This window comes from Chiloscyllium plagiosum, unplaced genomic scaffold, assembly GCF_037043375.1.
Source record: "Chiloscyllium plagiosum isolate Xiang-an unplaced genomic scaffold, Cpla_swu_hap1 HiC_scaffold_14, whole genome shotgun sequence".
NCBI classification, from domain to species: Eukaryota; Metazoa; Chordata; class Chondrichthyes; order Orectolobiformes; family Hemiscylliidae; genus Chiloscyllium; species Chiloscyllium plagiosum.
The window spans coordinates 72,970,176-72,984,051 of NW_028270152.1; the positions used below are offsets into that span (position 1 = coordinate 72,970,176).

General features: G+C 41.8%; 1 protein-coding gene across 4 annotated transcripts in view; it reads right to left on the bottom strand.

The window, feature by feature from the left end:
- Positions 1 to 13,876, bottom strand: part of dock3 (dedicator of cytokinesis 3) — a 980,202-nt gene that overhangs the window by 511,460 nt on the left and 454,866 nt on the right. The gene's annotated exons all lie outside the window — the stretch shown is intronic.

The following is a 13,876-nucleotide window of genomic DNA, read 5'->3' on the forward strand; positions in this document are numbered from 1 at the left end:
CATATTTTCACCGTATTAAAACCACAACTCGCTGCCAATTTACTTCTACAGCGATAAAAGATCCATGATATGCTATTATTATTTGGAAAGTTGAGTTCTAAAGTGCACAAAACTGGGTATAGTTTTAAGTTTGATTTATATGTTCATATTCACAGAATTCCGAGAGTGTCGAAGCAGCCATTCAGCCCATTGAATCCAAACCGATCCTCTGAAGAGCATCCCACCCATATGAACACCCCCTGCACTATCCCTGTAACCCTACATTTTCTAATCTTCCTCGCCGACACATTCATGGACACTATGGCAAATTAGCATAGCCAATCCACCTAAACTGCACACCTTTGGACTTAACACATATCACGTGTGTTAAGAAGGGGAGGACATTACTTTAGGTCATTTGAAATTTGTTTTGTGAATGGTGTTTGTAGTTTGTTGATGTATGCATTTTTAATGAAGGTTTGCAGACATTGAATAGAAATTGACGTGACTAATTCAGTACATTTGAATCAAAAGAAGAGGAGAGGAAAAGAAACTGCTGTTGCCTTACAACAAGTATTATATGACGGAAAGACAGAACCATCCAGAAGATTGGGACAACGATGTTGTGGCCATCACGGAAACGTGGATAGAAGAGGGACAGGAATGGTTGTTGGAGGTTCCTGGTTACAGATGTTTCAGTAAGATTAGGGGGGGTGGTAAAAAAGGAGGGGGGTAGCGTTGCTAATTAGAAATGGTATAACAGCTGCAGAAAGGCAGTTCGAGGGGGATCTGCCTTTGGAGGTAGTATGGGCTGAAGTCAGAAATAGGAAAGGAGCAGTCACCTTGTTGGGTGTTTACTATAGGCCCCCCAATAGCAGCAGAGATGTGGAGAAACAGATTGGGAAACAGATTTTGGAAAGGTGCAGAAGCCACAGGGTAGTAGTCATGGGCGATTTCAACTTCCCAAATATTGATTGGAAGCTCTTTAGATCAAGTAGATTGGACGGGGAGGTGTTTGTGCAGTGTGTCCAGGAAGCTTTTCTAACTCAGTATGTAGATTGTCCGACCAGAGGGGAGGCCATATTGGATTTGGTACTTGGTAACGAACCGGGACAAGTGATGGGCTTGTTGGTGGGTGAGCATTTTGGTGATGGTGACCACAATTCTGTGACTTTCACCTTGGTTATGGAGAGAGATAGGTGCGTGCAACAGGGCAGGTTTTACAACTGGGGGAAGGGTAAATACGATGCTGCAAGACAGAATCTGAGAAGCATAAATTGGGAGCACAGGCTGTCAGGGAAGGATGTCGTTGAAATGTGGAACTTTGTCAAGGAACAGATACGACGTATCCTTGATATGTATGTACCTGTCAGGCAGGAAAGAGATGGTCGTGTGAGGGAACCTTGGTTGACGAGGGAGGTTGAATGTCTTGTAAGGAGGAAGAAGGAGGCTTACATAAGGTTGAGGAAACAAGGTTCAGACAGAGCGTTGGAGGGATACAGGATAGCCAGGAGGGAGCTGAAGAAAGGGATTAGGAGAGCTAAGAGAGGGCATGAAAAATCTTTGGCGGGTAGGATCAAGGATAACCCCAAGGCCTTTTATGCGTATGTGAGAAACATGAGAATGACGAGAACGAGGGTAGGTCCGATCAAGGACAGTGGTGGGAGACTGTGTATTGAGTCAAAAGAGATAGGAGAGGTCTTGAATGAGTACTTTTCTTCAGTATTTACAAATGAGAGGGACCCCATTGTTGAAGATGAGAGTATGAAACGGACTGGTAAGCTCCAGGAGATACTTGTTAGGAAGGAAGATGTGTTGGGCATTTTGAAAAACTTGAGGATAGACAAGTCCCCCGGGCCTGACAGGATATATCCTAGGATTATGTGGGAAGCAACAGAGTAAATTGCAGAACATTGGCAATGATCTTTTCGTCTTCACTGTCAACGGGGGTGGTACCAGGGGACTGGAGAGTGGCGAATGTTGTGCCCCTGTTCAAAAAAGGGAATAGGGATAACCCCGGGAATTACAGGCCAGTTAGTCTTACTTTGGTGGTAGGCAAAGTAATGGAAAGGGTACTGAGGGATAGGATTTATGAGTATCTGGAAAGACACTGCTTGATTAGGGACAGCCAGCACGGATTTGTGAGGGGTAGGTCTTGCCTTACAAGTCTTATTGAATTCTTTGAGGAGGTGACCAAGCATGTGGATGAGGGTAGAGCAGTGGATGTAGTATACATGGATTTTAATAAGGCATTTGATAAGGTTCCCCATGGTAGGCTTATGCGGAAAGTCAGGAGGCATGGGATAGTGGGAAGTTTGGCCAATTGGATAGAGAACTGGCTAACCGGTCGAAGTCAGAGAGTGGTGGTAGATGGTAAATATTCAGCCTGAAACCCAGTTACAAGTGAAGTTCCGCAGGGATCAGTTCTGGGTCCTCTGCTGTTTGTAATTTTTATTAATGACTTGGAAGAGGGAGTCGAAGGGTGGGTCAGTAAATTTGCAGACGATACGAAGATTGGTGGAGTTGTGGATAGTGAGGAGGGCTGTTGTCGGCTGCAAAGTGACTTAGATATGAAGCAGAGCTGGGCTGAGGAGTGGCAGATGGAGTTCAACTCTGTCAAGTGTGAGGTTGTCCATTTTGGAAGGACAAATAAGAATGTGGAATACAGGGTTAATGGTAGGGTTCTTAGTAAGGTGGAGGAGCAGAGGGATCTTGGGGTCTATGTTCATAGATCTTTGAAAGTTGCCACTCAGGTGGATAGAGCTTGTAAGAAGGCCTATGGTGTTTTAGCGTTCATTAGCAGAGGGATTGAATTCAAGAGTCGTGAGGTGATGTTGCAGCTGTATAGGACCTTGGTAAGGCCACATTTGGAGTACTGTGTGCAGTTCTGGTCGCCTCATTTTAGGAAAGATGTGGAAGCTTTGGAGAGGGTGCAGAGGAAATTTACCAGGATGTTGCCTGGAATGGAGAATAGGTCGTACGAGGACAGGTTGAGAGTGCTAGGCCTTTTCTCATTGGAACGGCGAAGGATGAGGGGTGACTTGATAGAGGTTTATAAGATGATCAGGGGAATAGATAATGTTGACAGTCAGAGACTTTTTCCCCGGGTACAACAGAGTGTTACAGGGGGACATAAATTTAAGGTGAAGCGTGGAAGGTATAGGGGGGATGTCAGGGGTAGGTTCTTTACCCAGAGAGTCGTAGGGGCATGGAATGCGCTGCCTGTGGGAGTGGCAGAGTCAGAATCATTGGTGACCTTTAAGCGGCAATTGGATAGGTACATGGATAGGTGCTTAAGCTAGGACAAATGTTCGGCACAACATCGTGGGCCGAAGGGCCTGATCTGTGCCCTATTGTTCTATTATGCAGTGTCCTGGTTTCTATCAGAAAGAAGTGGCCATTCAGAGAGAACAAATATCTGTAAAGCAGCTGTGCAGTTTAGCAGTTTCCTAAATAGTCAGGGAAGAAACAACAACATTCTGAATGGCTCTATATCAGTAAGATAAAAGCTTCAGAAACAGAAGTCTATGGAAGAAGTGTTGAATGAACCCATATTACAAAATAAGTGAGACGAGTTAGCAATTTGTTTGAGGATCTCAGGAAGGGACATTAAGCAAATACAGGTAGTTCTCGCATAAAGCTATAATGTGATTTAGCTATAACGCTGCTAATGAATTAGGGAGCGGTATTTTTGAAAATGCCTCCCTCTGTTCATATTGCTTTGATCATTTCGCATGCTTTGTTTTGCACATGCATCCATGTCAGTGTCGAAGTCTCTGCATCGTACTATACATTGAGCAGCTTCATTTCCAAAATTAAACTAATTAATGTTCATTGCTCTCTCTCTGAGAGGAGAATATTCCTGTATAATTCCTGCAGGACTGCACTACTCTTACATATACCATTTGCCTTTCTAATTTGTTCTTGCATCTGCATATCACACCATCTACTCCTAGATTATCCTTTATTTTGTAAAAAAATGGAGGGGCATAGTGACAAGAATGTTAACAAGAAGCATCATAGTGATAAAACTGTGGGTGGTGAACATGAAAGAAAGGCTATAAACTGAAAGAGATAGTTAGATGTTATCAAGCATTTGAGCATAAGGAGAGAACATGTGAAATAGCTCGCAGTTTAGCTTTGAAGAATTGGAAAGTGAGGATATTGAAGAGCCACTTGAGTTCCACTATGAAGACCTCTCTACAGCTGATCTATAACAGCTTGTCACGGAGGGGGAAACGGAAGCTGGGGATGAAAAAGCTGAAGTCCAATTGAGCAAGGAACCGTGGAGAGGAATCATAGAGCACAGAAACAGACGCTTCAGTCCAACTAATCCATGCTAAGTTTCCCAAACTAAACTAATCCTATTTGCCTGCATTTGGCCCATATCCCTCCAAACTTTTCCTATTCATGTTCCTTTCCAAATACCTTTTAAATGCTGTAACTCAACTGTAACTAATCTGCATCAACATGACGACTATTCACAAGATTTAAGTAACTGTAAGGTATTGCTTAGATTAAGAGTGTTCAATCTCCATTTATGATATTTAAGATAGAATAATAAAGTCATACAGCAAGCAAACAGACCCTTCAGTCTGACTCGTTCATCACAACGAGGTCTCCTAAACTTAAACAGTTCCATTTGCCTGCCTTTGGCCCATATCCTCTTTCCTATTCAAGTACCTGTCCAAACATCTTTTAAATGTTTTTAGAGTGCCTGCCTCTACCACTTCCTATGGCAGTTAGTTCTATATACGCACCATCCTCTCTGAAAAAGTTGCCCTCAGGTCCCTGTTAAATCTTTCCGCTCTCAGTTTAAACTTATGCTTTCTAGTTTTGCACTCTCCCACTCCAGAAGAAAGACCTTGGCTATTTATCTTTTATATGCCCTCTATTTTATAAACCTCTATGAGGTCACCACCCAGCTCAAGGGAAAAAGTTCCAGCCTGTCCAGGCTCTCAGATTAATACAGCACAGAAACAGACCCTTCAGTCCAACCAGTCCACGTCGAATATAATCCCAAACTAAACTAGTATCAATTGCCTCCTCCTGGTCTATATCTCTCCAAACCTTTCCTATTCATGTACTTATCCAAATGTCTTTTAAACATTGTAATTGTACCCACATCCACGCTCCCATCTCTGTGTAAAAAAAATGCCCCTTGTGTATGTTTTAAATCTCTATCCTCTCATCCTAAAAATGTGCCTCCTAGTCTTGAAATCCCCTATCCTAAGGAAAAAGGCAACTATCATTAACTCTATCTATACCCCTTATCATTTTATAAACTTCTATGAGGTCTAACATCCTTGTAAACTTTTTAATGTACCCTTTCTAGTTTAACAACATCCCTCCTATAGCAAGGTAGTTTTTTTTTCTCTTTGCATGCAATGTACTTTGATTTTCTTTTGCCAAAAGTATATTGGCAGCCTCTTATGGATGTGTTTAGTGACTGACAACCACAGTAAACAAACAGCAAGAATTAAACTTAAGGTCTGTCAAAGTTGGTCTCAATCTGACATCTAACTTGTCAAGTACTATCATCAATTGAGATCATACCACTACCCAATTGAGAAACATGACACTTCAGACATCCAACAGACAAAAAGCCAGACAGGTATCTTACCGTTGCACTTCATCCAGTTTGGAGGTAGGTACTGTTGCTCTGTCCTTATAGCCATTCGCACTGTCTTTTCTCAAAGCTCAGGCAATCGGTCCAGTGGACCAAGAAAGGCTGCCTTTGTGGGCCATTCCTCCAAACCAAATAAGAAATGAAAAATAATGGGGAATTATGGCACAATGGCATGCTCTTGTACAAATGGCCTAAGCCTGAATGTCAGATTTTAAATCTCATTAAAAACAGGGGCTACTTTCTGCTGAATGACAGCCTTTCATGCACATTGTGAAGGCTTATCATTCCTGACTACATGACATATGAAAGCCTCCCCTGGAAGGCATAAATGTCGGGGAGAAGGCCAGTTGGGAAACATTGTGAGGTAAGGGACATCTTGGACATGATGGGAAAGCTGGCAATAAAAGGCTAAGACAAACATGTTTATACTACTGCCTCCACAGATCTCCTACAAACATTAAGATAGCACAGGTCAACTCACATTATTTTGGTCATTCTGCTTCGAGAAAGAAACTGCAAGAGTAACTGGAGTAGTAGAAAGAGCCAGCTCCGTCTGCAGACTAGCCTGCACAAGAAGCCCATGCAGACAGTGAGCAAGGCACAAAACTGAAGCTACAGAGCTAAATGCACATGAAAAATCACCATTTTTAACATTACTTCCTAGGATATGCTGAAGCAACCGCTGAAATTTGTCAGCTGCTGGACTAGCATCTGCACCTCATGGATAAGGAGGGAATCTCATCCTTGTGCTATGAAGGTGTTAACAGTCCTCAATTCTTCGGCCAGTAGATCATATCAGGGAGCTACTGGGGATCTCTGCAGAATCTCAGATAGCCACTTATAAATGTAAGTGGGAGGTCACTGATGCTCTGTTTGCTAATGCCCACCTCCTTATTAATTTCCCAATAGAAACTCTAAAATGGAAAATGAGAGCCAATTGGGCATTGCATGCTGAATAGATAAGCATTACATGCCGAATCAATGGGCATGTGTTGCAACCAGAAAACATACGCATTCCGTACTGGGTCATTAAGACTTGCACATTTAATCAATGGGAATTGAATAATTAAATAGTGCAGCACAGACAATGCCCTTTGGCCCATATTGTCTGTGCTGTCCATGATTTCACACTGTATTGATGATGAATTCTGAATTCTGAATCAATGAGCACTGCATTCTCAATCAATGGGCACTGCATGCTGAATCAATGGGCACTATAAGCTGCAACAATGGTCACTATATACTACAACAATGGGAAGGAAGCCTGCTATGAACAAGGTGATTTAGAGGGTGACTGCTAAGAACAAAGTTGGAGAAAAGCTTGAAAAGAGAATAAGCTGCTGGCTGACCTCTCAGAATTCTGAAAAGAAAACAGTCAGCATCAGTTCAGGATGAAACCTGTTTGTTCTTGTGAAAAAATGAGTGAGCAAGCATTTCAATATTGTCTTTCCTGCACAAATTTTGACTGTAAGATCTCACAAATATCCATGCATATTTAATGATTTGAACACATGGTAGAACATCAAGGTAACAGACCCTGGAACATCCTAAACTTTATTCTGCTGCCTTCAAGAATAATTCATTGGACAATTTTTTTTAAACATAAATCCCTACAGATAAATCTGTCTTTTGTCCCCTCTTTTCCTGAAGACAGTCAGTGTGCGTTTGTGGACATCTTGGGGATATTTAGAAGGATAATCATTTATATTTCTATATTACTGACTGTGCACCTTCATTGAAAATGTTTTGTTTTGATAATAAATCTGAGAATACAATAAACTCAGAACTGCATTTATTAAGAAACCTGGTTGATAGGCCTTTCCGCTTAAAACTTGATACAGATAAAGTAAAGTTGGTAACTGGAAAAAGTATTTTTATTTTATGTTGTATGGAGTAATGACACTAGAGTGACGGTACTCTCCAATTTTGGTGATAACACTGTGGAGAGAGATACAGTTAACTTTTCAGTTCAATAACCTTTCATCAGAATTGATGAACAGTTCAAAAACTTACTTATTTGACCAAGAATTTGATCACCTGGCCTAATATGCCCTACATGGCTTGGTGTCAAATTTTATTTGATATCACTTCTGTGAAGTACCTTGGGATGTTTCATGACATTAAACACACCACGTAAACGCAAGCTGCTGATGTACGTGCATGATTGTTATATAGGCATGCCAGCTCACTGTGCTGTATAAATAGCTGATGGAAATGTGTTGCTGGAAAAGCGCAGCAGGTCAGACAGCATCTAGGGAACAGGAGAATCGACGTTTCGGGCATTAGCCCTTCTTCAGGAAATCAAATCAGCCTTTCCTGAAGAAGGGCTAATGCCCGAAACGTCGATTCTCCTGTTCCCTAGATGCTGCCTGACCTGCTGCGCTTTTCCAGCAACACATTTCCATCTCTGATCTCCAGCATCTGCAGACCTCACTTTCTCCTGTATAAATAGCTGCTCATGATGAAGATTGGTGTCACCGGTGTCTAACTATAGGAAACTGCAAGACCTGTTAGTCTAAACTCGTAGAGAAAAATTACTTCCTGGTCTAACTGGTAGAGTCTCTTGTAGTTAACAGGACATTGTTTATTAGAAGCAAATTACTGCAGATGTTGGAGTCTGTACTGAAAACAAAAAATGTTGGAGATCAGAGTGGGTCAGGCAGCATCCATGGAGAGGAAACAAGTTAACATTTCAAGTCTCAGTGACTCTTCATTAGAACTGACATGAAGTGTGGAGGAAGCAGCATTTATACAATAGTTGGGGGAGGGGGTAGGAAGGATGGAGTACTGCGGGATAACGTACTGCCCTCGGCAAAGGATTCAGCTTCACACCCTTAGGCCCATACCTTAGTGAATTTCATGCCATCATGACATTGAACTGTTCTACCACTGCCTCCATCTCTGCATTCACTTCTTCGGACAGGAGTCCTCCCTGCTATTCCATCGATCCTTTCACCTGTCTCCAGTATTCATTCTCCATTTGGACCGCTTCCTCTAGCTTCTTACCTGTCCTTGAGCTCTTCATTTAGAACTGCCTGTGCGACATCAGCCATCTCAATATGTCTGCTCCTCTCACCCACTCTAACTTTCCATTCTGAAATTGCCACACTCGGCTCTGAGGTCCAATCCTGACTTGGTTATTAAACCTGCTGACAATGGTGATGCCGTTGTAGTGTGGTGCACTTTGTGGAGGCTCAATGCCAGCTCTCTGACACTTCTTCCTACCTCACCCTGGATCATGATCCCACATTGGAACATCAAGCCATTGTTGCCAGGACTGTCACTGACTGCATTATCTCCGGGGATCTTCCTCTCCATTGCCTCTAACCTTACAGTCTCATAACTCCAGACAGTCCACTTCCACCCACTTCCCAAAATTCATAAACCAGACTGCCCCAGTGGATCCATCGTATCAACTTGTTCCTATCCCACCGAGCTCCTTTCCTCCTACCTGGACTCCATCCTCTTTCCACTTGTCCAGACCCTGCCCACTGACATCCACAATTCCTCTGATGCCTTCTGACATGTTGACAATTTCCAGTTCCCTGGCCCTAATTGCTTCCTGTTCGCCATAGATGTCCAATCACTCTACACCTCCATTCCCCATCAGGATGGTCTGAGAGATCTCAGATTCTTCTTCAACCAAAGGCCTGAACAATCTCCATCCACCATTGCTCTCCTCTGTTTGGCTGAACTTGTTCTCTCACTGAACAATTTCTTCTTTCATTCATCTTTCTTCTGCCAAGTCAAAAGAGTGGCTATGGACACCCGCATGGATCCCAGTTATGCCTGCCTCTTTTTTGAGTATGTGGAACAATCCTTGTTCCAGTCCTACGCTGGCCTCTCTCCCACAAATCGTTTTTCAGTACATCCAGTACATCAAACTCCTGCCTGGACCTTAAAAAAAACTTGTTTATATTTCCACCCCTCTGTAACTTTCATATTGTCCTTTTCCGACACTTCCCTGTCTTTCCTTGACCTCTCCACCTCCATTTCGGGGAATAAACTGCCCTCTGTCATCCAATACAAAACCACTAACTCCCTTAGCTACCTTCACTACAGCTCTTCACATTCCACCTCCTGCAAGGATTCTATCCCATTCTCCCAGTTCCTTTGCCTACGTTATATCTGTTTGGATGATGCCACCTTACAAACTGTTCTGCTGACATGGCTTCCTTCTTCTATAATAATAGTTGCCCACCCACAGTGGTTTACAGAACCCTCAACCGCACCTGACCTATCACCCATGCTTCTGCCTTTGCCTCTCCCATCACTCACAACAATGTGATTGGGTCTCCCTTGTCACCCTTTCATCCCACCAGCATCCACGTTCAAATGATGGTTCTCTGCCATTTCAGACAACTCCAGCACAGAGCCACCACCAAACACATCTTCCCCTCACTCTCCCTGCCTGCATTTCACAGCGGTTGTTGCCTCCAGAACACTTTAGTCCATTCCTCAAACACCAACACAGCCACTCTCTCTTCCCATGTAACCACAGAAGTTGCAATAACTGCCCCTTCACCTCGTTCCTGCTCACCATCTAAGGGCCTGAACAGTTTTTCAAGGTGATGCAGCATTTCACCTGTACCTCCTCCAATCTTTTGTATTGTATTCACTATACCAAATGTAGCCTACTCTACATTGGAGAAACCAAACAAAAAGTGGGTGATTGCTTAGCAGAATTCCTCTGGTCTGTGAGCAAGCATGATCCTGACCTTTCTGTAGCCAGTCACTTTAACAAAGCGTGTTGCTTGCATGCCAACATGTCTGTCCTCAGCATGCTGCAATGCTCCAGTGAATCACATCATAAATTAGAGGAACAATTTCTCATCTTCAGACTAGGCACTTTATAATCTTCTGGACTTAATACTGAAGTCAACGCCTTCAAATTGTGAACCCACTCCCATTCCTTCCCATTCTTTTAGCTTTACTTGTTACATTCTCTGTCAACACATCCTCTCTCGCCTATCTCCACACTAGTGGGATTGTGTTCTTTCCAGTCTGGCAGTTAGGGAGCCATTGTTCTGCCATTCTCCCATTCCGATCACTTAATATGAACTGCTAATATCCTTACTCCCCCAGCATTTCCACATCCATCTCCCCAATGCATAAATGCTGCTCCCTTTCACACTTCGCATCAGCTCTGATGAAAAATCATCCAGACTCAAAATGTTTGTTTTTTTTCTCTCCATGGATGCTGCCTGTGTGCTGTTATCTCCAGCATTTCTTGTTTTCAAGATTTTGCTTAATGTTGTCATTGGCAAACAGTTACTAGGTACATTGATATGACTGACATTGATACAGAGACTTTCAGGAAAACCATATTATGGCCTCACTCCTTTGAAATCTTAAGCTGTTTACTCACAATCCATATATCATCATTATAGTGTGATGTTTCAGATGCACGTCATTATTAACATACACACAGTAACTAAGAGGAGTTCAAGAGCCAAATGCTGTGACAAACAACAAATGTGGAAAATGTCCTTCTGTTCCTAGAGTACATTTTTACTCTATAAATAGCTATTGGACAGGTGAGAAAGGAACTTTGTCATAGTGACATTAGAACACAAGGAACTGAATTCTGAGTTTGCCTGGTTCCAGAACTTCTCCTTTCTTAACATACCTTGTATACAGTATAACATTTAGTTATGTAGACTTACAACAACATGGATCTTATGTTATGACAAAAAAATGGCTGAGTGTGCTACTCAGCCTGCTTTTAGTTATAAGCTTTAAAAGAAGCAGTTTCCAGATTTCTAAGTAATGCAGAATTCTTCCACAGTATACAACTGTTTAAAAGCAAGCCATTACAACAATCTCTTACACAGACCATCAATTCATAGCATTTGTGTTCCAGAATATATCTATCCTCTCTACATTCCGTCAAATTCAGCCAAATATGTGAGTAATGAGAAACTACAAATATTCTGTGAAAGAAATGGAAACATTCAAGTATAACAGGGAAAATCTTTTAGGAAACTTGGAGAAAGTAACATGGATCATTAATTGCAGCCTTTCATCACCCAATCTTCTCTTTAGCTTATTAATTATATACCCAGCCTCTATACAGGCTGGTTCATGGAACTGGGTGGCAGCACAAGTGTAACTCCTCATCACTACAGGAATCCTGAAGGTGCTGGTTTTCCTGCTGACTGGTAAAGGAGGCCACATCACTAGATATAGCCAGCCTGAATGAAGGCATAAGTAAAATTCCCAGATTACAAGAAATGCAAAGCAGTGCAGGAAGAAAGTGAATCATATAAAACAGAAACCACTGGAGAAACTCAGCAGATATGACAATATCTATGGGAAGAGAAACAGAGTTAATGTTTTGCATCCAGGAACCTTCTTCAGAACTGAAAGGGGACAGGAAATTGAAGAAAAAGGGAGAGGATAGAGTGTTTGGAACAGTTGATGAGAATGCCATCACCAATGACAAAGTGAGTGCTAATGTTAGTAAAGAAGGGATCTCAGTGAGACATAGGAGTTAATTGTAGCAACAGATAGTTGACAAGGTTGCCTTTGCTGAGAGGAAATTCATTTTAACACATTGAGGTGGTTGGGGTGGAGAGAAAAGGAGAATGGTGGAATGAAAACAGAGGACAGTGTTCATGAGTTATTGAAATCAATGTTGTATTCTGAAAAATGTCAAGTGTTTAGATTGTACTGTATAACAATACCTCCAGCTGACGTTGGGCTTTGTGGAACTCTGCAACAGACCTAGGAATGAAATGTTAGCTTGAAAGAGCACGTATTGAAATAGCAAGAAATGAAAGGTCAGGGTCATGCTATTACGCAGAGTGGAGCTGAACTTTAAAGCATTCACCCCCAGTCTGTGTTTGTTCTTGCCAATCTAGAGGAGACTGTATGGTGAGCAACAAGTCAACATAGGAATCACAAAAATGGCAGCATACAAGTTTAGTAGGTAATAAGGAAGGCAAATTAAACATCAACCTTTATTTCAGTAGCAAAGTCTTGCAAAAACTATACACTTATTGTGAAAAGTTTTGATCTCCTTATCTAAGGAGAAATATACAGGCATTGGAGGCAGTCCTGAGAAAGTTCACTGGACTGATCTCAAGTTTCTTAGCTAGTGTTATGGACCAGACCCCTCAAATTATTTTAAGAAGATGGCCTAGATCCTAAATTTTTCTTACTTTAAAGGCAAATGCAATGTGTTGTGTTCTAGTTGCAATTTGATTGGTCAATCTACTCGGCATTAAGCAAAACACAATATTCTTAAACACTATCGTTAAAATACAACCAAAGAAAGAGAATTTTGGAATAACTTAACTCTACTGGAAAACTTAACAGAACAATAGATACAATGACACTAATTAACTGCTACAATATAGGAACATCCCATAAACACACAGCTTGACAAAAAGGCAAATTCCAAAACCAGATTCTCACATGCAGTTCTTCAGTCCAGGAGGAAAGAACGTCAAGAGACAACTCTGAGAGAGAACACTCCAAATTTCAGCTGGAGCAAAGAGAGAGATGGCAGCTTTTCACAATCCTAGCTGCTTCTGCCCTGTTGAGACTCCAACAGTAACTGCTTAAAGATAAAAAAAAACTAAAACTAGAAATCTTGGTCTGAGAGGGCTGGCCACATCCCTCTGGGCTATGTTTATTGTTTCTAACTTAAAGAAAAAACCTAAGGCCTCACAAGCTGTTGACTTTGCTGGCTTTTTCAAGTATACAGCTCACCACCTCTGTCTTAAAACCTTGCTTCCAACAAAAAAAGGACAAAATTATAGTGACGCCACAGCACTGTCACACTACCTAATATTCAATTAAATTATACAGGGAAAGTAAACTCAACTCCTCATGTGCTAGCTGTTGCTCTACAAATAAATGCTGCTTGTGGGATGGGAGAAGATGAAATACTGAGAGCGAGTGGGGTTATTGCTCTGCTGGAATTTCATGTGCATATAAAGATTCCAGTGATCTGTGCAAGTTCTGCCCTCGGGTCTTCTCCCACTTAGGCTAATCAAATTGATGTTAATTTTCTCTCAGCTGCACATGTTGTGCTCTGTATTAACTCAGGATTTCTGTTTTGCTTGATCTTTGTCTCTCACACGGTAACTTAGGGGAAGCTACAGGGAGGTAGATTAACCTTTCTACAAATTCTTGTACTCTCTATGATGAGAATAGTTTGGTTTGATAACACTGGGAACTCTTCCGTTGGTTCTCAATAATGTTATTTAATTCTTACTATGAAGTGACAAGACAATAACAAATATTATAGATGTGATGATT